Source organism: Chelonia mydas, chromosome 9 (assembly GCF_015237465.2).
Source record: "Chelonia mydas isolate rCheMyd1 chromosome 9, rCheMyd1.pri.v2, whole genome shotgun sequence".
Taxonomy (NCBI): Eukaryota; Metazoa; Chordata; order Testudines; family Cheloniidae; genus Chelonia; species Chelonia mydas.
The window spans coordinates 25,976,875-25,998,624 of NC_057855.1; the positions used below are offsets into that span (position 1 = coordinate 25,976,875).

Below are 21,750 nucleotides of genomic sequence, written 5' to 3' on the forward strand. Positions count from 1 at the left end.
ATGCTTACTGTATGTCATTGACTTTTGCTTCTATACTGGGGTGATCCACCAGCTTTTTGGCTGCGTTGTGCCACTGGTGTGGTGCAAAGGAGCTGCACAATTGTGCATGGGCATCTCTGCATTGAATGAAGCATGTAAGAGTCATCCAGCATTACAGGAACAGAAGGAGGACGTGAATACCATGGGGAAAAACCTAATACAAAAATATAATTAAATGATGCTCATTAATGACTGTTGAGGCAAACAAAGAAAAAAATTCCAATTTAAATAACCAACTTCACCAGTTGCAACAGGATTAAGTTTTGTCAGGGTTACCTGTTCAAATACTCAACCGCTAGAGTCAATATCTAGAGCAGTGGTGGGCAATCCGCAGCCTGTCAGGGTAATCCGCTGGTGGGCCATGAGACAGTTTGTTTACAATGACTGTCCACAGGCACGGCCGCACACAGCTCCCAGTGGCTGCGGTTCACTGTTCCCAGCCAATGGGAGCTGTGGGAAGTGATGGCCTGTGGACAGTTAGTGTAAACAAACTGTCTCATGGCCTGCCAGTGGATTACTCTGACGGGCTGCATGCAGCCTGCAGGCTGCCCACCACTGATCTAGAGAATATTGTAGTTCTTTTTCATTTACAGGTTTTTATAACATCCAGTAGCATATTTTGAGGCAGAGGTCTGTGCAAAAGGTGGAATGTGATCCTGTAATAAGACTATCATAATATGCACGCACCAAAGGGCTGAACTAAGGTTTCATGGGCAATCTTAATTCTGGGATTTTCTGTCTCTTGAGTGGTTGGCTTTGCAACTTTAATGTTCTTGAACATATATTAACTGCATCCAAAAAGCTAACCGTTTTTCCCCCAGTATCTTACAACAAATGGAAAAGTAGAAATGTATAGGGCCCAATTCTCAACTCCAGAGCTAGGCCAATTTACATCAGCTGAGGCTCTGGCCCCATAGTACATACAAAGGCCAATGTTTTCAAAGTGGAGTGCTTCAATCTATATTAATTATGAATAGAGCTGGTTAGAAATTTTTCAACAAACTTCTTTGCTCATTCATCTAAACCAAAACGATTCATGAAACAGGGGCAGTTTTGTCTAATCGCCTGACATGAAATTTTTTTGAAAAAAAAAAGAGTTTAAAATTGATATAAAGGTCCGGTTGTGACATTTTCAAACTGGAAAGTTTCCATTTTTCAAGTCAAAACAACTTTTTGTTTCAACATTTTAAAAAATTTTGACTAAAAAAAGCAAAAGGGGAAAAAAGTTTAAATTGACTTAAACCTTTTTTAAATTATCATTTTGGGGGTTGGAAAAATTTGATACTTTTACTTTTCCATACTGGTTTTGGATGGAAAATTCTCTCAATATATTAATTTTCACAGGATGGGAAACCTGTTTCCTGCCCCACTCTAGTGGACAGTATACAGAATCATTGAAGATCAGGCCATTTTAGTTTAGGTGCCTAAAATTTAAAAATGTTGGTAGTGCTTTTCCAGCATTTGTTTGAGTTAATGGTTTAATTTTTCTCTTACAAGACACTGAAGGCAAAAACTTCTGTTTAATGATTTTGAAGTGGCTCTCATTAAAAGCGGATTTTATTACATCTAGAGATTACTACAATCTTTCCATAAGCAATCACCAATGTTAGATTTTTAATTCCTTATCTCAGCCCTCTTTTCCAGTATATTTAACATTCACATGGTTCCTTAAGCAGACATAAAACTTAGACACAACATGTGATATCAAAGTATTAGGGCAAACCAAGGCTGCAGTCTTGTATTGGGGTATACAAGCCTAATTCCCTTCACCTATGTATGCAGAGTCCCCGTGAAGTAAACTTTACTACTTCACTGCTATCAAAGGACATCAGGAAGAAGAAAGAGGATCAAATTATGAAGATTGTGATATCTACTGTGAGTGGTGCATTGTTTTGGTCCCTGAAGAGACCTGAGCCTGATTTATGAGCAGAGCTTTGGATAGCACTATCACAGATGCAGGATAACTGCACCTGTATTCCCCTGTGTTGTCCACTCCAGGTGTGCCCAGTCAGGTCTCAGGTTTCCTCTGTCACCTGAATGCTCAGTAGGAGGAAAAGGGAGCTCTCCTGGCCCCCCATCTGGAAGGGATATCCTCATCCTGTCCCAGTTCATTTATGCACAGCATGCCCACCAGCTCCCATTTCTTCAGATCAGTAGCAGACACGTCTTGCTGCTCAGAAAAGTTCAACAGCTGCTGTTTCTTTAGTGGTTCTTAATTCCTGGCCCTGTCTCTTTTTGCTATTCTTTTCCTGAAAAGACTGGGACCCTATTTTTCTTTGTAGTTTTTCCTTCCATAGTACTTGCTTTCAAAGCTGTTTGAACTGATGGCAATTCACACGATCATAGATCCCATACACACTGCCACTATATTGTCAGGTTCAGGATAACTGCATCTCCCAAACCATGGTCCACTCCACGCCTGCCCAGGTCTCCCACTGTCACCCGTCTTTGAGCAGGAACTCTTGTTTAAAGGGGGTTTAAAGGCTGGACAGCTCCCTGCCATAATCTGTGATATCCCAGCAAGCCAATCTGCCTAAAGTCAGCACCCCAGTTTAGCTCTCTCTTCAAGGGCTGTGAACAGTTTTGTTGCCAGCAGTTACAAATTCTCATACAGCTCTTCCTCAGCAAGCACATTATTCTTAAGGTAAAAGCATTACAGGGAAAACATTAACAAGCACTAGACATTCCTATAAGTATGCTAATAGGTCAGAGGTCACCCATTGGTGTTACTGGCCCTAATATGTAAACATCTTTTCAACCCTTCTGCAAGGGTTGGGGGCCCTACTTAAACAAGAGGTCCTTTCTGTTTGCTGGATCAGAAAGAGGGCCCTGAGTCAGTTCAAACTCATCCTTTTATATCAGAAGTCCTTTGTCTCCTAGTCTGTGGAAAATCCAGACTGAACTAATATATTCAAACACCCAGGGTGGAGAGGGAGGTCTGTGCTTCTCTGGAACTGTTTACTAGCCCCGGGTAATCACCCCCACCATTTTTGGTACCTGAAGAAGCGGTGGTAACCCTCCTTCATAAAGTATATAGGATTGTGTTCTAAACTATTCATAAATTTAATACAATATTCCCCAGAGATACTGCATGGGGGTTGCAATTTCTGCCACAGGTACCATTGCTCTCCCTCCTTGACTCCTGTGTAGTAGTGAAACTACGATTTTTGCATTTGGGTTATGCTATTGGCCACTTATAAATTATCTCTGACATCATTCTACATTACTAATCTTTTCAAAAACTTATCTGCAAAGTGTTGACTAAGCTTTAAGGAATGAAAAGTAGGCATAATGATTGAGAATTAATTTGTGATCATAACTTTGAATTTGAAGGTGGAAGGCAGCCTGCGTGAAAGTGATCATGAAATGATCCGTTCGTGATTCTAAGGAATTGGTAGGAGGGAAAATAGAATAAAGACCATGGACTTCAAGAAGTCAGACATTGGCAAACTCAGAGTTGGTAGGTAAAATCCGGTGGAAAGCAAATCTAAAGGGGAAAAAAAAAAAAAAGTCATTCAGGAGAGAATGGCAGTTTTTTTTTTTTAAAAAAAGCAGCATTACTAACACCACACTAGGAAGCATAGGAAAGATAGAAGTATGGTAAGAGACCAGCCTGGCTTAGCCAGATCTTCAGTGAACAGAAAGTATAAAAAAACCGCACACATACAAAACATGAAAACTAGGTCAAATTATAAAGGATGAATAGTAAAAAAAAAAAAAAAAAAAAACCTACGAGCACATGGAGACCAAATTAGACAGCCCAAAGCACAAAACAAGATTAAACTAGCTTGGCATATAAAGGGTAACAAGAAAACATTTTACAAATACATTAGAAGCAAGAGGAAGAGTGAAGGTAGGGAGGGACCATTACTCAACGAGGGGGGAAGACAATAACAGAAAACACAGCAATATCCAAGTGTCAAATGATATTTTTGTTTAACTTTTCACCAGACAGCTTAGTAGTGATCAGATGAATCTCAGTGAATCTCAGTGTTAATGAGATAGGATCTGAGGCTAAAATAGGGAAACAACAAGTTAAGAATTACTTAGACAAATAAGATGCCTTCAAGTCCGCAGGGCCTGATGAAATACAACCTAGAATACATAAGGACCTGGTTGGTGATTATCTTTGAGAACTTGTAGAGGATGGGAGGGAAGAGGACAAATATAGTACCTATATATAAGAAGGGGAATAAGGGCAACCCAGAGAATTATAGACCAGTCAGCTTAACTTTGGTACCCAGAAAAATAATGGGGCAAATAATCAAACACTCTATTTTTTCCTCCCTTGGTATCCTGCTGTTAATTGATTTAATCTCATAAGACTGACCTCACACTTGGTAAAGCAACCCCCATCCTTTCATGTATTTATACCTGCTCTTGTATTCTCATTCCATGCATCTGATGAAGTGGGTTTTAGCCCACGAAAGGTTATGCCCAAATAAATTTGTCAGTCTCTAAGGTGCCACAAGGACTCCTTGTTATTTTTACTCTATTTGTAAGCACCTAGTAGATAATAAGGCCATAAGTAATAGTCAGCATAGATTTGTCAAGAACAAATCATGTAAAACCAGCTTAATAGCTTTCTTTGACAGGGTAACAATCCTTGTGGATGGGGGGGTAGCTGCAGATATGATATATTTCAACTTTAGAAAGGCTTTTGATACTATCTCACATGACCCTCTCATAAGTAAACTAGGGAAATATAGCCTACACAAATCTACTATAAAGTGGGTGCACAACTTGTTGGAAAAAAATCACTCTAAATAGTTATCAGTGGTTCACAATTAAGCTGGAAGGGGATATTGAGTGGGGTCCTACAGGGATCTGTCCTGGGTCTGGTTCTCTTCAATATCTTCATAAATAATTTGGATAATGGCATAGAGAGCACACTAAAAGTCTGTGCACACAAAGCTGGGAGGGGTTGAAAGTGCTTTGGAGGACAGGATTAGAATTCAAAGTGATCTTGACAAGGTGGAGAAATGGTCTGAATAAAATAGGATGAAATTCAATAAAGACAATTTTAAAGTACTCCACTTAGAAAGGAACAATCAGTTGCACAAATACAAAATAGGAAATGACTGCCTAGGAAGGAATACTGCAGAAAAGGATGTGGGGGTTATAGTGGATCACAAACTAAAATGTGAGTCAATAATGTAATCCTGTTGCATAAAAAGCAAACATTCTGAAATGCATTAGCAGGAATTTTGTAAGCAAGACACGAGAAGTAATTCTGTCACTCTACTCAGAACTGATAAGGCCTGCGCTGGAGCATCGTTTCCAGTTCTGGGCACCATATATCAGGAAAGATGTGGACAAATTGGGGAAAGTCCAGAGGAGAGCAACAAAGATCATTAAAGGTCTAGAAATATGACCTACACAACAAATTTTAAAAACGGTTTTGTTTAGTCTGGAGAAGACTAAGGGGGGACATGACAATAGTCTTCCAGTACATAAGAGGTTGTTATAAAGAGAAAAGTGATAAATTATTCTCCTTAAGCACCGAGTACAAGACAAGAAGTAACGAGCTTAAATTGCAGCAAGAAAGATTTAGGTTAGACATTAGAAAAAACTTCCTAATTGTTGTAAAGGTAGTTAAGCACCGGAATAAATAACCTAGGCAAGTTGTGGAATCTGTCACTAGAGGTTTTTAAGACCAGGTTCGACAAACACTTGTCAGGGGTGATCTAAATAATACTTAGTCTGGCTTCAGTGCAAAGGTCTCGACTAAATGACTTATTGAGGTCTGTAATGGGGTTGGCTCCCAACTCTCATGAGCACCCTCTCTGGTTGTGTGTCCACAGTCTTTAAACCAGTCCAGCAGGTGGCCTCTGGGCCTAGTCCATCCGATCACAAAGTCCCTTCCAGTTCTACATTTCTATGATTTACAGATCCAGTTGAGGATCTTCCAGATTCCTGTATAAAAACACAAAAGGAGACTTCTAAGCCCTCTTCCTAATTCGTCACACACCTGATTAGTGAACTGACCACATGGACCATTAAAATAATAATTGGACTAACTTTAATTTAATATTGAATTGAATTTGGGTCACTTCAGTGAAAGAGTGCAGAATTCGTCTGTTCCATTATGACTATTACCCATCTTGGGTATTCTGATGTATTGGGCATGATCTGTTGTCTCATTACTTAGTTTGGGATGTTGTTTGTTATATGGTATTCTCATTGTATTTAAATACAATCTGATGCATACAGAACAAGGATGGTCCAGTGTTTAGGCACTAGCCTGCTCCATCACAAACTTCCTGTGTGAGCTGGGTCAGCTTATGTGCCTCCATTCCCCATCTGTAAAATGGAGATGGTAGCACTTCCCTACTTCACAAAAGGTATTATGAGGAGATATACATTGGGAGGCACTCATATATTGTGGTGCTAGGGGCCATACAAGTACCACAGATGGAACAAAATAACACTAGGAGTGCGATTTGCAAGATAGTTCAGGGTTATCTTAGCTGCTCCCGTGGAAGTTAATGGTAAAATAAATTGGAGTTAGGGCATCAGTGAACACTTGAAAATCCTACCCTAGAAGTCCAAGATTAATCCCTTAGCCATATGCATCTTGGAAGTGTGTGTTAATTTGGTCTCTACAAGAGGAACATTTCCCTATGGGGAGCCTTGTAGGTGACAACAGCTCAGGCCTGAAGAGCTCACTCCCAAGCGGCAGTCGCAAGAGCTGTGGACCACTGGCACATGCAGGCTGCCAGACTGGTGTTTACAGAGATCTTCAGACAGCAGCCTGGGATGGTTACCTACCAAAGCAAACACATTTTTGAGAAAAATAAAAAAATTAAGCTACTGCCAGACTGCTCATGAGACAGGGATTCTAAATATACATTTAAAATTAATTTGAATTGACAGGGTCCTTTACAAAATAACTTCATATATTTCAGTTTTCAACTTTTTTTTTTTTTTTTAAAGTTGAATAGATTATCAAAGTGGATAACTGAAAGATGACATGGAGCTCTTTCTCTCTGCTCAGATCTCATTATTTGAAGTTACTGGTAAAATAGTGATGGTACATTGAAGTAAGAAGTTGCCAATAAGCTATTTGGGTGATGGGGGGGAAACCTGATATCTCTTCAAGCTTTTGGATTTGGGTTGGTAACCCTGGTCCATAAAAGGAAAGGTATGCATTTCCCCATAGGTTCCTTAGTGACATTGACCTAATGGCTCCCATGGGAGTAGTGCAGGCTCATATGAGGGCAGAATTAAGCCACGAATGTCCATTTAAGGGTACAATCAGGCCCTAAATAAATCCAGCAATACCCCTTTCTGCAGATTACATACAGACTGCTTAATAGGCAAGGACAGAGAAATTTAAGAACCTCTGGATCCAAGCATCAGACACACTTTTGAAGAAACTAGCACTTAACAAAGACTGAATTTTGCTCCAAATATTTAGCAGGTTCATTACTTGTGGGATCTGTGGCCCTTTCTACTGAATGACACAGAGGGAGGTGAAGCATATTAACCACACAGAAATAAAACCTGAGAGAAAGCGGAGCTCAGAGCCAGGTATAATTTTTTGAATAGTTCATTTGCCAAACCATGCAATTTCTCTTGTTTCATAACACCCCCCTACCCCCCTTCAGAACTTAAACAGCATTCACAAGTAGCCAGAAGAGGTAAGGGTGGCTCCCTTATTCTCAGTAGTTAGGGCACTCACCAGGTAAGTGAAAGACCCAGGTTCAGTTCTCCCTTTTGCCTCATGGGAAGTAGGGATCTGAATTTAGGTGTTCACTCATCTGTACTGGGGCCTTAACCAGTGGCCTATAGGATATTTTTGGTGTAGGTCTCTCCTGTTAAAGCTGTTCCACTTTGTACAAATAAACAAACAGTCACTGGAAGAAGGACATGAACCTAGATCTCCTACTGCCTAGGTGAACAGCCTAACCAGCGAGCTGCAGCATCACTCACTCTTTGATTCCAACTATTCACGTGTTTTATACGAACTAGAACAGCTTCAACAGGAGACTTCTCCAGCAGAATACCCCATAGCCCAATGGTGAGGGCATCCACCTATTGTGTGTCAGGCCCAAGGTCAGATCCCTGCTGTACAAGGGGGGGAACTGAACCTGAATCTCGCACATCCCCGGTGAGAACCTTAATCTCTTGGCTAAAAGTCATTGGGGAGGAGAGAAACGGCTTCCTCCCCTGTTTTGTGAATCTAGCCCTTCATTTCCTTTGCTTTTATTTTAAACAGTGCCTGGAAACTAAACATTTCATTCAAACTGAAATGAAGTTTCTCAGCCTTTTCTGGTTTGCCAACATTTTTCAGGATGTTTGATGTCAGTTGGGACTAAACTGAATTATTTCTTTATTTTGGGCAACTGCCAGCAAACAGTAAAATCAGTTATTTGCCCCACTCTAGAGCCAGGCTTCCATCCAGCCTAGCCCAGGCACTTGAACGTGCATTGCAATATATGCCCGCTTTGGGGAGATGTGGAAGGAGTGAGGTAGAATCCATTCTGTACACAAGCATGCTGCTGTGGTCAAGTTGTGAAGATAACACTGCTAACTCACTCATAAGATAACACCGCTTATTGAGCTGGCAGTACAAAACATTTTCAGATGTCTGAAGCTGTTCTGGCATCCCTCCACCATATATCCAGCTGCCTGTAGAGCTTGGACGTGAGGAGGCTGCAGCATAGGGCTACACCAGGTACCAGCACCAAATTCTTCTTCCCTCTAGCCGCTGGTCTGTGGGATTGCATTATGCTTCCACAGGTTCCCTGCTGCCAAATCATGAATCCTCCCTGCCCTCATTAGATTTTTCATGCCAGGGATCTTTCTGTAGTGTCAATCATTTTTCTATAATACCAAGCACCGTAGGGAGCATAGAAGGCAGCTTGGAATTCTGGGATAAGCCTATTAGCTGCATGTTTCTGCTCAGATGATCAGTACTACAAGAATTAACATTTTAAACCTTCAAAGTATCAGAATTAACAATTCCTTGTTATGAATGAGGTAGCTTGTCTTTCTCAGAGCTATTTTTTCAGGCTGCTTTCAGATGGGGAAGGTAAGCCTGTTTTGGCTTATGCTTGGTTTCTGTTTTCAAAGTTATCTTCACAGTCAGAAAGGCTAAAAAATAATCAAGGTTTGGGAAAAAAAATTGAAAGCTTAGACTCCAAAGCACATTTCTGCATCAAGTGGAAGATTTTACAGCAAATGCCAGAGCTGTAGAATTGCAGACCACAGGGGTTCCTGTCTGTCACAGTAGCATCTAAGGTCCACTGACTTTTGCTCCCACTAACCATTCAGGATGCATAATTTTTAGGGGAATCTAAAGCCTGCAGCAACATGCTATGGAGATTCTAGTATTTCTTCATACCTTTCACACTTACCACAGTGACCGCTACAATGTGGACCCATATTACTTTACAAGGCAGTAGTGCGAGATTCAGTATAATGGCCCAATGAGTGAATAGTGTTATATTGAGGGTTTAAAAACAAATAAAATAGCAATTTGTGAGTCTAAGGCTCTTCTGATGCCATTTAGCAAGCTAAGAGGCCAGAGCCAGCATCCATGCTAATAGGTTCTATGGTGATTTTAAAAGAGCTGTGGAGTCTTTGGGAGGGGAGAAGACGTGACTGTATCTCCTTAAAGTTTTCCCATTCAGTGGGGTTTTTATGACCTTCTCTTAGGTTGTTGGGGAGGGGGAAGGAGAGAAAGATAGTATAAATTATTTAAGTGAAGAAAAGTTACAAGCCTGCTACTTCTAAACTAAATGGAAGTGGCAGGAAATCCTAAATAGTTTCAGGCACTTTAAACAAGTAGATCCTATGGTGGTAATTTGGCAACTGGATGCTTTTACACCAACATATCCTACTGGGGTAGTGGCAGCTGCTTTTCAGATATTTATGCAAGTAGGAAAATACAGTGCTTTGCATTATAGTTCATCCTGGGTTATACCTAGGATACTGTATTCACTCTTAAGCACAAGCCACTGCAGGGTCCAAGCTACCACAACCCCTTTCTGGTAGGTTGCCAAGAGCAGATGAGCGAGGCAGTCAGGCCTGCTGAGGCAAGGCGTAGACCAAGGCATGTGGTAAACGTGAAGTAACACAATTTAATTTAGTGGATATATGTTAACGTAACACCAAAGATTGAGAGGAGATTGTGGCTCACCTGTTCTTAAAATGGTCATGGAGGTTAACAAGCCAAGCAAGTGTTAATCAAAGGATATTTTTTGTTACCATGGGCTTTACAGAATTTTGACAGATGTACAATTCTGGATGATCACAAGTTAAAAACTGGAGAGGCTATATATACACACCTACAGGTTTTTTTCCAGTACATTCCTCAAAAGACATACCTGGTAGAGAAGCATATACCTTCGGTAAATGAATCATCTCCCAGCTGAGGTTCATCCAAAACTCACAGTGAGTAACTTTGCTGTAAAACGCTCAGGAGCCGGATTCAAACAAAGCAAAGCAAGGGATTGCTGAACAGAACAGAAAAGGGTGCTAAAAAAATTAGAGGATTACAAATTCATTTTCCCTTTTACTTCCTCGGGACATATTTTTAAGAATTCAGCACTTGATCTGCACTAAAACATTCACACAGCAACATCTAGGTTCACTAACTACACAGTCAGGACATCATTCATGGGTCCACAAATCTGCAAAGCCACTAGTCCAAAAAAGACCAGTACCAGGAAAGTTCAGTAGTGGCTGCAAACTGGGGATACCCAACTGTTCCTCAGACCCAGCTGAATATGGCTGTATACACAGCCCACTTACTTCAGCCATGCCTTCATTTCTTGAGATTTCACCAACAACTCATAATAACAAATGCAAAATATTTAAAATCTGCTCACTCTGTTAGCTAGAGACAAGAGTGTCTCAAGGGAGATCACATTCTCCCTTTCTTGATTTTGACTGAAGATAGGCCTCTTATTCTAGGTTTCCTTAATGGGTTCATTAAGGCAATGGAGTACATCTGCCCTGAATAGCTGGCTGACTGACAAGCCTCAACTGCTTTCCGTTAGATCTAGACAAGCTGGAGAGGGAGTATCATCTGCCCATGCACACTTCAGGCATTCCAATTATAGGTAAGACCTGGCTAGCATTGGGAATACTCAATTTAAATCATTTTAATTCCCCAAGAGCAATAGGTGAATTCTGAAAAACCACAAGTGCTCTGTATACACCCAGCTGTGGGACCTGGTCAGCTGGTCAGCTTGTAGCCTTTAATAAGAACAGTGAGTGGGTTTTTTTATTGTTGAATATGGACAGCGTGTTTCTGGGATGATAAGATTCCCCTCACTAAGTCATAAAGCTTGTACAACTTATCACAGAGATTTTTTTTTCTCAGTCATTCATTTTGTTTTCAAAAGTTCTCATCCCTTCATAGACTTCCCTGTGTGTGGTTCACACTAGCAAGAGCCTATGAACAAGGCAGGGTAGAACTTCCTGACTGAACTTCCTCAGGGCAGCCTAAATGTTAGTTTGTTCAGGTGGTAGTCTTAAGGCCTTGATTCACTCTTTAATTCAGGACTATCTTTTTAACTATGTAGCTGTCATCGATCTCCCTCTCACTCCAAAGCAAGAGTCTCCATCCCAATACTCCCTCTGGATGAAGGAATCGTAGGCATCCTAGACTGAAAAGACATTTATTTACCTAGTCTATCTTCTGCCAGTGCAAGATTTTTCATTGTTTTCTGATGTTTTGTCCAAACTATCTTTTTAAAGGACTATTTCTCTGGGATGACAACTCTGTTTTTTAGTAGGTTGCTAGTGAAATATACTCCCAGCTCCAAGGAGGCCAAAGCAATTTCAATTCTAAATTGACTCCAAAAATGAGGTCTCCAGTGTGATAACTGTAACAGTAGCATGACAAGTGTGATGAATTTCTTTGCTGGGCCTCTGCTTTCATTGGATTCTGTTGAATTGAGGGGAATCTACCAGACCATCCTTTTTCCATTTAATTTTTCTTACCTAATAACTTGCGTCCATCAGTATAAATGTGCAATTAATACATCTTACACCAGTTTTCTAAATAACTTTATTATAGAGTTTGACTATATATAAAAACTTAATGTATATTCTTTTTACCTACCCATTTAATTAATTATGTACCTTTCTGTAACCAGCCCTTTGAAGCCCAAATGAAACATAGATGCAGAGTTAAGATCTTTCTTGTGGGATAATAAAATACCAACATTAAAACTTATAACATTGAAAGCTCCACAAAATGTGGAGAAATAAAATTACCTAACTTAGAGTTGCCCTGTCTGTCAGTCTGTCTAGTCTAATCTAAGACAGTTAGATATACTTGATTTTGTCTTTAAAAAAATCATAATTCAGTATAAGCATAGAAAGGATTAGGATCAATAAACTGGGCAAATACAGCATTTTTAATCTTTTTTTTAATTAAAAGAATTCATATTTGACTACTAATATACTTTATTGGAACAACTGGCATATGCACAACGTCTTGTTACATTATATTTTTGTGTGCTTACTTGATGTTTCTTAAGAAACAGCTATAGTATTACCCTGTTTTAATTAATTTCTATGTAGTGGCATTTCATGATGTTTTACAACTTCAGTCAAACTATTTTTTTAAAATGAGAACATTAGACCCGAGCCTACTCCCACTGAGATCAAATAGGGTAGTACTTGGACAGCGAAAAGAGTATCATCAATAGCAAAACGGAAATAAAGACACATGCAGTACATTGAATGTGACAGAGCAGAGGTGATGCTTCTGGAGATTGATATTCTTAACTATTTTCTCATCTTTATTTTACTTTAATAGGAAAGAGATGAAAGAATGACAGAGAGAGTAGCAGGCATCCATGCCCTGACCTTGCATAAGAGGAACCCTGGAACACCAAATACTGCTAGAAAGCTATAGCTCCTAACTAAATATTATGACTATTCGTTTAGTATTTGCATTACCATAGCCTAGGCTAGGGAGTCTGGGGATCCCAATCAAACACCCCATGGTGTCAGAGCTGTGCAAACAAGTAAAAGTAGGACAGTTTCTGCCCCAGGGACTTTACAAGCTAGTTTTATGACAGATGGCCTTATAATCTTTTTACTCTGTTAAGGATATACTGTATATTTCTATTTTACTACAGTAAATATAGGTTGAGCTTGAGCACTAGCTTCATACTGGTGACTGTACAGAGTTTGGAACTATTATTGACCCACAAGGCAATAAAGTATTGTTACAGTGATAAACAAAAACAAATACAAATTAGTAAACAGTACTAAATAATAAAACATCTCAGGAGAACAAACAACAAATTCCAATGCACTTCCACTCAAGTGCACAAGTGCTCCTGGCCAACAAGTACCAGAGGGATGTTCTTTGAAATTCAGGAAGTACACAATCTACTGGTTCACATAGATCTGTTCTGACTTTATGAACTTCAGCAACTTAGTGCAAGTTCTGCACTTCACATCAAAAATGGATCAAGATGAATAGTCAGGCTTCTCAATTCCATGTGGGAGAGACATAACGTATTTATCACTGGAGCCATCATCAACCAAGAGACATACCCACCTTCCTGTTGATACAGGGGAGGATGACTGTTTAGTAACAAGAATCCCTCAGCAAATGCTGGAAGGGAAACTAAGAGGGCAAAGGAAGGAGAGAACTGTCATGAGACAGTTGGTAACTGATATGGCAACAGACTGACATGGCAACAGAACAAGTGTGAAAACCACAGTAGGCTCTTTTAAGGTGTTTACTTAGTCGTTACTGCCTTGCAACCGTATAAGAAAAGCGATTAAAAGACATAACAGATATGCCAGGAGACTGTACACCAACCTAAAACACATGGATATGGTCAGTGTTCCAGGCACTCAGGACCTCAAGCCTTGTATCACATTGTATCTTAGGATGAAACTATCTTCATTTTAAAATCTCCATTTGGTTCAGAACACAGCAGCCCATTTATACAGCAATACCGGCTACAGAGAGCATGCTACCCAAGGGCTGTCCCCTCTTCATTGATTCCCCACTGAATAATATCTCAAATTCAAGGTTTTGTTCCTCATCTTCAATTTCTCCATGAGACTGCTTACCTCCAAGTTACCTGATGGACCATCTCACTGTAGGTGATTGTGACCTCTCATGACAACTGGGTTCCACTGGAACAATGCAGCAAACTCAAAAGTGAGCCTTGTGCATAGAGGAGAGAGATTCCTTGGCAACTGGCCCTTGACTGTAAACTCCCTTTCAGAAGAGACCAGGATGACCTCAAACTTCAGCACCTTCTGAACAAAATGAACCCCTGCCCCCTTCTTTGACCTAACATTCCCACAAATCCCACCAAAATCATGCAATTAAATAAAACCAACTCCTGAGAGTAAGCAGCAAGGAGAAAGAAAGTTAGAGGGGTTTTCTTGTGTTCATCTTAGTACATTTCCTAAAACTCTCAAATACTATAGTGGTGAGGGCATTTAGGAGACTCTAGATAAGTAAATAATAGGGTCTAATATAAAGCCTGCTAAAGTGAATGGCAGTCTTTCCAGACCCTTTAAACTGTGTTTGGAGCCCTTATGTTATGCTGCAAGACAAAAAATACATTAAATATGTTTTGCAATATTGCTTTTCCATGCAAGTAATTGCTGTAGAAATAGTAACTAGAAACAAATCTGTACTGAAACTAATTTATACAAAAGTCAACTATAGATCTAGAAACACTTTAGATAAAGCAGGTTATCCTCCAAACTGCAAATTCAAATGCTGTAAAAAGAATGAAATGGGCTTTTAATAAATGTTTCCTGTACTCATGAATTGATTAAATAGAACAACTGTGGTTTTATGGCACCAATTAAACCTAGCACTTTGGTCAGGCGAATGAAAACATGTATTTGCAGAATTAAGCATAAGGGGAAGGAAACCAGAAATAAGTACCCAATAGCTTCAAGTCTTGTAATACATTTGCATACCCTGTATTATTCAGGCTGGGCTGCAGAATGAGGCACTTGGATTTCGTTAAAAAAAATAACCCCCAACCTAACCAAGGTTTTACAAAACCCCCAGTAGTAAGAGAAAAATATGAAAAGTAGTTTGCTTTGCATTTAAAGATTTCCTGGCTGAATAGGTACAAACACTATGAGGGAACCCTCATCTCCTATAGACTTTTGCTTTGGCTTACAATGTAGTAGTATTACTTTTGATGCTCCCACATCTTTTCTTGTAATGTGGATGCACTTTGGCCCTGCATTGTTTAAGACTCAGCTACTGCAGCATTATGCATCAGAAACAGAAAGTGAAGGGGACTAGACAGTTGTCAGCATCCCAACTGGATGAACTGCACAAAGTTCCCTTACCTTGTTATTATTATTTTAGTATTACAGTAGGGCTTAAAGACTTCAATCAAATTGGGGCCCCTTTGTGGTAGGCATTGTAAAAATACAAAATAAGAGATAATCCCTGTACGGAAGAGTTACAATCTAACTAGACATGACAGACAGACACAAACAGACACAACAAATAAGCAGCTGTTAAAAGTTCAAAACTAATTTGTAAATAACTATTTCTCTGCAACTCGCCTTTGCCCCCCCCATGCTATCCCCTCACCCCACTCACCACCTGTCCAGATGCCAAACTCTGCTCACTCTGTGCTTGCCCACTGTACCTTTCTTCTGCTCTTCTCCACCCCCACCCCAACAGAAATAAATTAATCCTATGTCTGGAAGGGAACAAAAAGTCATGGAAAGCAAGGTCAGCTGATGCTGCCTTCCTTGTGGAGGGAGTGGAGGAAAGGACTCCCCAGTGTTCCAAGGGGGTGGGTATAGAGCCCACATCATAAATGATGAAAAGTAAATTAGAATGTTTAAAGTCTTTAAATGTTAATAATTGAAGTTATTAATTCAGGCAAGGAATTATTTAAAAAAATATTTTTAACCACATTAGGAATCCTTTAAGGCTCTAAGAAGCTACAAGTTATTTCTATGGCTGCAGCCCTTTGCAGAGACCCTGACTGTGAGAGATGAATTTCCTCTCATGGACTGTGGGATGCCAAATGAATTTCCTTTCTTGGACTGTGGAATGCCAAATTGGGTGTATTCCACCATCCACTTTCCAGGAAAGAATTCCATCAAATATGAACTCTTTGGACTGGAAAACTATCATGACCCGCCTCAAAATGAGCTCAGAAAGGTGAGATGGGCAAAGGAGATGGTGGTGGAGTACAAATTAGGTTCAGGTGTGAGAGTACAGCAGGGTTCAGCCGCAGCTCTGATAGAAGCAAAATTTCACAAACTGTTTGCATAAGAGTTCAGTCCAAAATGCTGGAAGGCCTGTGAGATCTGCTGTGTTCATGGAGATCTGTCATCTTGGGACAAAATCTCAGTTTGGTCACATCCATACACATAGCAGGAAATAGGCTTCTCCCAGGTCTGGCTCTATTATGGGTTGCCAGGTGTCCAGTTTTCGACTGGAAAGCCCAGTCGAAAAGGGACCCTAGTGGCTCCAGTCAGCACCACCAACTGAGCCGCTAAAAGTCAGGTTGGCAGCGCAGCGGGGTTAAGGCAGGCTCCCTCTCTGTCATGGCTCTGCATGGCTCCCGGAAGCGGCCAGCATATCCAGCTCCTAGGCACAGGGGCGGCCACGGGGGCTCCATGCGCTGCCCCCACTCCAAGCACTGGCTCCGCAGCTCCCATTGGCCGCTGCCCCAATCCCTTGCCCCAGCCCTGAGCCCCGCAGCTCCCATTGGCCGCTGCCCCAACGCCTTGCCCCAGCCCTGAGCCCCATCCACTCCAAACCCCTCAGCACCAGCCCAGAACCCCCTCCTGCACCCCAAACCCCTCATCCCTGGCCCCACCCCTGAGCCCACACCCCCAGCCAGAGAGCCCTCACCTCCCTCTCACACCCCAACCCCCTGCCCCAGTCTGGAGAAAGTGAGTGAGGGTAGGGGAGAGGGAGCGATGGAGGGAGGGGGTATGGAGTGAGCATGGGGTGGGGCCTCAGAGATGGGGCAGGGCCTCGGGGAAGGGGTGCAGCAATGGTGTTTGGTTTTGTGCGATTAGAAAGTTGGCAAACTTAGGCTCCAACCAAGGACCAATATCAAAAGGCTAAATTTAGAGCTCAGGGTTTGAATCAAACTCCTAATCTCCACAACATTCAGACTTGTCCCATATCGATAGGAACATCACCTGACATTCTATCACAGGGGCAGAGTCTTCTTTAGCTGACTGAATGTCTATCAGCTGTGGAAGAAGTTCCTTTTGTTCCCCTTAATAGGAAGTTAAAAGTTAATGGATGGCATAAAAATAATTCTTTCTAGCTAATTCCCAGGAAAGAGAAAGAGAATGGAGAACTACCCTGGATCAAAAATTCAGCATCTCGTCCACAAAATTAGTAATTAGAAGGTGGAAAGCCCCCTGTGACACACCAAAGATTAGAACTTCTCATGACCCAGCAAGATATGCTTTTCTTGCATGGTGGAAGGGTTGTTTCAAACCAGATAGTTTCTCAAAATCACAAGATAGTTTGTTACCCACTGTCTGTGCCTGCACAGGAGAATTACCATTCATACCCTTGGGCAGGAATTTGTGATGGTGAGTGAAGAAGTGTATGTTTTGTGGCTACTGAGCTGGGTTTATTGGTTTTGGTTTTGGAGGTCAGCCTCTGAGCTGAACATCATTGTTTGGGGACAGTTGGGGGGGGGATACTGTTTGGAAATAAAGCCAATTTGGGATCAGATTTTCAGTTAGGTACCAGTAGCTGAATAACTGCATCGGTGCCTACAAAGATACGTATGTGCATTTACTAATTTTGGTAAATCTGAGCCTTATTTCTATTTTATTTTCCCATTCTTATTTTTATCCTAGTTTCTCTCTCATTCATCCCTCTGTCTTTCGGTGTGTTACTATTAACGTAGTAACTAGTAATATAAGCTAAAAGTTCAGTACAGGTGAAGAGTGACAGTGTTATTTAGTTGACAAGTAGAACATCCCTTAAATTAGAGCTAAAAATACACGTGGCTGCTGCAAGTGCCATATATGGCAAGTGTCACATGTACACCACTTTTCCTAAGACCTGAGCTGAGTGTTTTTTAATCTCCTCTGCTCCACTTGACGGTCTCATTAATACCTAGGGTACATCTACACACCATTTTGGAGCAAGTTTCCCAGGCCAGGTCAATAGAACAGTGCTCTAAAAACAGCTGTATATACAGTAACTTTGAAGTTGCTGCTCGGGCTGGAACTTGGGCTCTGAAGTCGCTTCCTCCTCCTCCTCCTCCAGAGCCACAACACCAAAGCACTGCCGATACAGCTATTTTAAAGAGCTAGCCTAAGCTTCTAAGCCACGTCTGTCGACCCAAGGAGGGAGGCTAGGCCTGCTCCCTCCAAAATGCTATGTAGACAGACCCTTGGCGGCCCAATCTGGTGAGTGCCAGCGGCGAGGTACAAAGTACCCTCTGTCATGTGACAATGGAAAACACACACAGAAAGAGTCAGTTTCTTCTAACACTTGATATGGAATTTTATTAGAATAAGGAAAATATTACCCCTACCACTTCCTTCTGTCTGTCTTGCTCTGCTTCAGTGTAGATCTTCACCCTAGAACTTCTGCCTGGCTCCTTTTTTTTTTAAAACAGCATACACATCCTGAAACTCTTAATTCCTACTGGTTTCAGAAGGAGCTGAAGGCTCTGAGCACCTCACAGAATCAGGTACTAAAAGAGTTAGGTGTTTATGATCATCAAGGCAAAACTTTGCTGGACTACAGAATCAGGCCCCAACTGTAAGGGATCCCTGCATGCAGGTTTCGGCAGCTAAGTAGAGAAGCTCATTTTAATTTTTCGGTTTTGTGTTAAAATGTCTTTATATGTAGACAAATCTACTTTAAAATTTCTGTATTTTGTTATGGAGGAAATTCCAACCCTCCATTTGTACAATGTGTCTAGCCTCGTGGCTCCAATAAGAGCTGTACCCCTCCCCGCCCCCCCAGCACAAATCGGGGCTGCAGCTACTGGAGTTTTGTAGCTCTAGAAATAGTGGTTACACTCACGCATCCTCTAGCCTGGCTCCAAATCCCTCTCTGCACTGACCTATGCAGAAATGGCACAGGCCCTATGTCTGCTATGCCTATGCACAACTACCCCATCACTTAGCTGTGCAAGAGAACCTTTGCAAGTGTTCCACCACCTTGAGGTTTAAAGTAGGAACTACAAAGCCCTAAGAGCATTTTTCCATACCTTAATCATTCTCATCACCCTCCTCTGATACTCCCCTCCCCCTCTAAGTCTGCACTATCCTGGTCTCAGAGAAGATATAGCAGAATTAGAGGTACTTAAGATAACTAGATACTAAATCAGTGTTGTTAAACTGTATTTGTCTTCAGATACAAACTAATGTTTATTTCATAAGATGTAACACCTAGAAACTAGAAAATGAGGGTACTTGGTCAGCTTGACAAGTACAATCTTCCCTAGAAATTTTTAAAGCTGTCTTTACTGATTATGGATTTAAAAACTGTGAAATTGTTTCAGCCTTCAATTACAGTGAGTGATTAAGGGCCACAATATCTTAAGAATCTTTGACAAAGAGTCTGAAAAATATAACAGATGGAAAGTGAAAATTAGTTTTGGTTGATAGCTCTAGAAAAGTCAAGTCTTTTTCATGAATACGTATAGGCAGCAGCAAAATGCATCTGGGTTCCCGACAGGAAAAATCCTTCAGAGTATGTGCACTATTACATTGTTCAGTAGTAAGTTAGGCATTTCATAATTCTACTGTATTGCATGATTTATAATAATAGGTGTGTTTCCCATCTTGCAAGCATTCTTATCCTTTAAACAGCCTCGAGCATTTAGCAGAGACCAGTTTTTAGGTGTAAGATAATACATGATTTGTAAACATTTATCCTTAGCCATTTTATTGTTACTTCGACCATGTGATACATAAGAAAGCATTATTAATGTTAAGGACATAACATTATTTCACTTAACAGCGACTACTGTTGATAATCTATTTAGTTGTCTCTTAACAAAATAATACTCTATAAATGATACATATAACTCATTTAAATAAACATAGTTCTGTTACCTCCCCACCATTCCTCAATCCATATTTGTTTCTTCTACCCACCTACGATATCCTCTCTTAAACTAAGGGTGCAAGTTCATTGGGGCAGGGATGCTTTTTCTATTCTAAATCTGTAATGTGTGAAGACACAAGCAGGTTAGAGACTGTAGGTATTACTGTAATACAAATAAAAAGATGGAATAAGGTAGTGGGGAGAGAGCTACATTAATGGATGTCAAATATGATAGAGAGCTTTTGAAAGTAGTAAAATGACACCTTATATTGGTTAGAGAATCACAATACTCAGATGTAATATGAATATTATGTAAAGCTAAAAAGATGGATGATTTGAAGGGAATAACAATGACATATAGAAAGATTACAGAGATACAGTACCACATGTCCCCAGTCTGGATGACAGGCTATTAGCTACAAAACTCAAGACTGACTGTCTTTTTGTTCTGTTTGTACAGTGCCTAGCACGAGCAGGTGCTGATGCTACGGTAGTACAAATAGATAACAGGAATAGTAAATACATTCTCGGAGTGTTCCACTCAAATACTGTAGCTTAAAACTTCCAAACAGAATTTGGCTGTTGGGATCTAATGTCTACTTTCTTGTTAAGACAGTAGATGGAACCTTGGCCCCATTGAAGTTAGTGGCAAAACTCCCAATGAATCCAATGGCTCCAGGATTTTGCTCTAGTTGGCTAGATTATAAGCATTGGAACCAAAAGAAGTTCAAAGAGATAGCAGGTAAATGACAGTTCATCAGGCTGGGCAGTATTCTGGAGCATCATTAGTACCTTAAACTGCAAGCTCTCTGAGACAAGGAACATGTTTTTGTTCTGTGTTTGTACTGGGCCATGCCTGGGGCTCTAAGGTGCTACAATAATAGAAACAAATAATAATAATAGCTTGGACTTGTAAGTGATCTGATAGTTTTTCTCTGCTGCAGGCTATCTGAAAGCAGGGTTGCTCCTTTTAACGTAGTACTATTTCAACAGCACTATATTAACATGCACTAGAAAACTTCAGTGAGCACCAGCAAAGTCTACACAGGCCGGTTAGTGCGCAGCACATGCTGTGCTCTAGAATTCACACCCCTTTCAGAGTGCATTGCTACGCAGTGTAGACTAGGTCTTATTCAACACAAGGTTTAATATAATTTCACATCTGTTAGACAAAGTCAAACCCTAGCTGTGTCTGAACAAAGGAGGGAGAGACAGACAGACAAGCCTTTACATATAGTCCAGGTCCTGTAAAACAGAGGAGACCCAGAGAAGCAAGGCTTGTATGGAGCAGAGAGAGGCAGTGGAAGAGAGATGGTGATTTGAGGTCATTAAGGAGCACAATTTTTATAATTTTACAATATTTTACGATGCAACTGTTTCTGTTTCCCCTCTTATTGGAATTTCACCTTCCTAAGTTTCAGCCTATTTGAACTCTAGATTTATCCAAACTACATTTCTTTAATGGACACAATAATAAAAAATTATACCACTAGATGAGCAACCTCTTCTCCCCTACCCCTATTTGTAAATGTTTCTCTTAACTCCCACATCACCTGAATCTATATTTGGTATTGAAAAATTGAATCACCTTTAAAAGATGCTACTCAGGTCTGGAGGCAGGGAAGAAAAGAGTTACAAGTTTAGTTACAAATAGCTAAATATGTTATAAAACACTATCAAAC

The 21,750-nt window shown here is 40.6% G+C and overlaps 1 long non-coding RNA gene across 1 annotated transcript; it reads right to left on the reverse strand.

Annotated features, from left to right (window-relative positions):
• Nucleotides 1-6,067: 6,067 nt before the first annotated feature.
• LOC122461843 lies at nt 6,068-10,918 on the reverse strand. The gene is made up of 3 exons (XR_006284055.1): nt 10,801-10,918; nt 10,374-10,502; nt 6,068-6,806 (listed from the first exon to the last, which is right to left on the reverse strand). It is a non-coding gene; the product is annotated as an uncharacterized LOC122461843 (long non-coding RNA).
• Between the last annotated feature and the right edge of the window lie 10,832 nt (nt 10,919-21,750).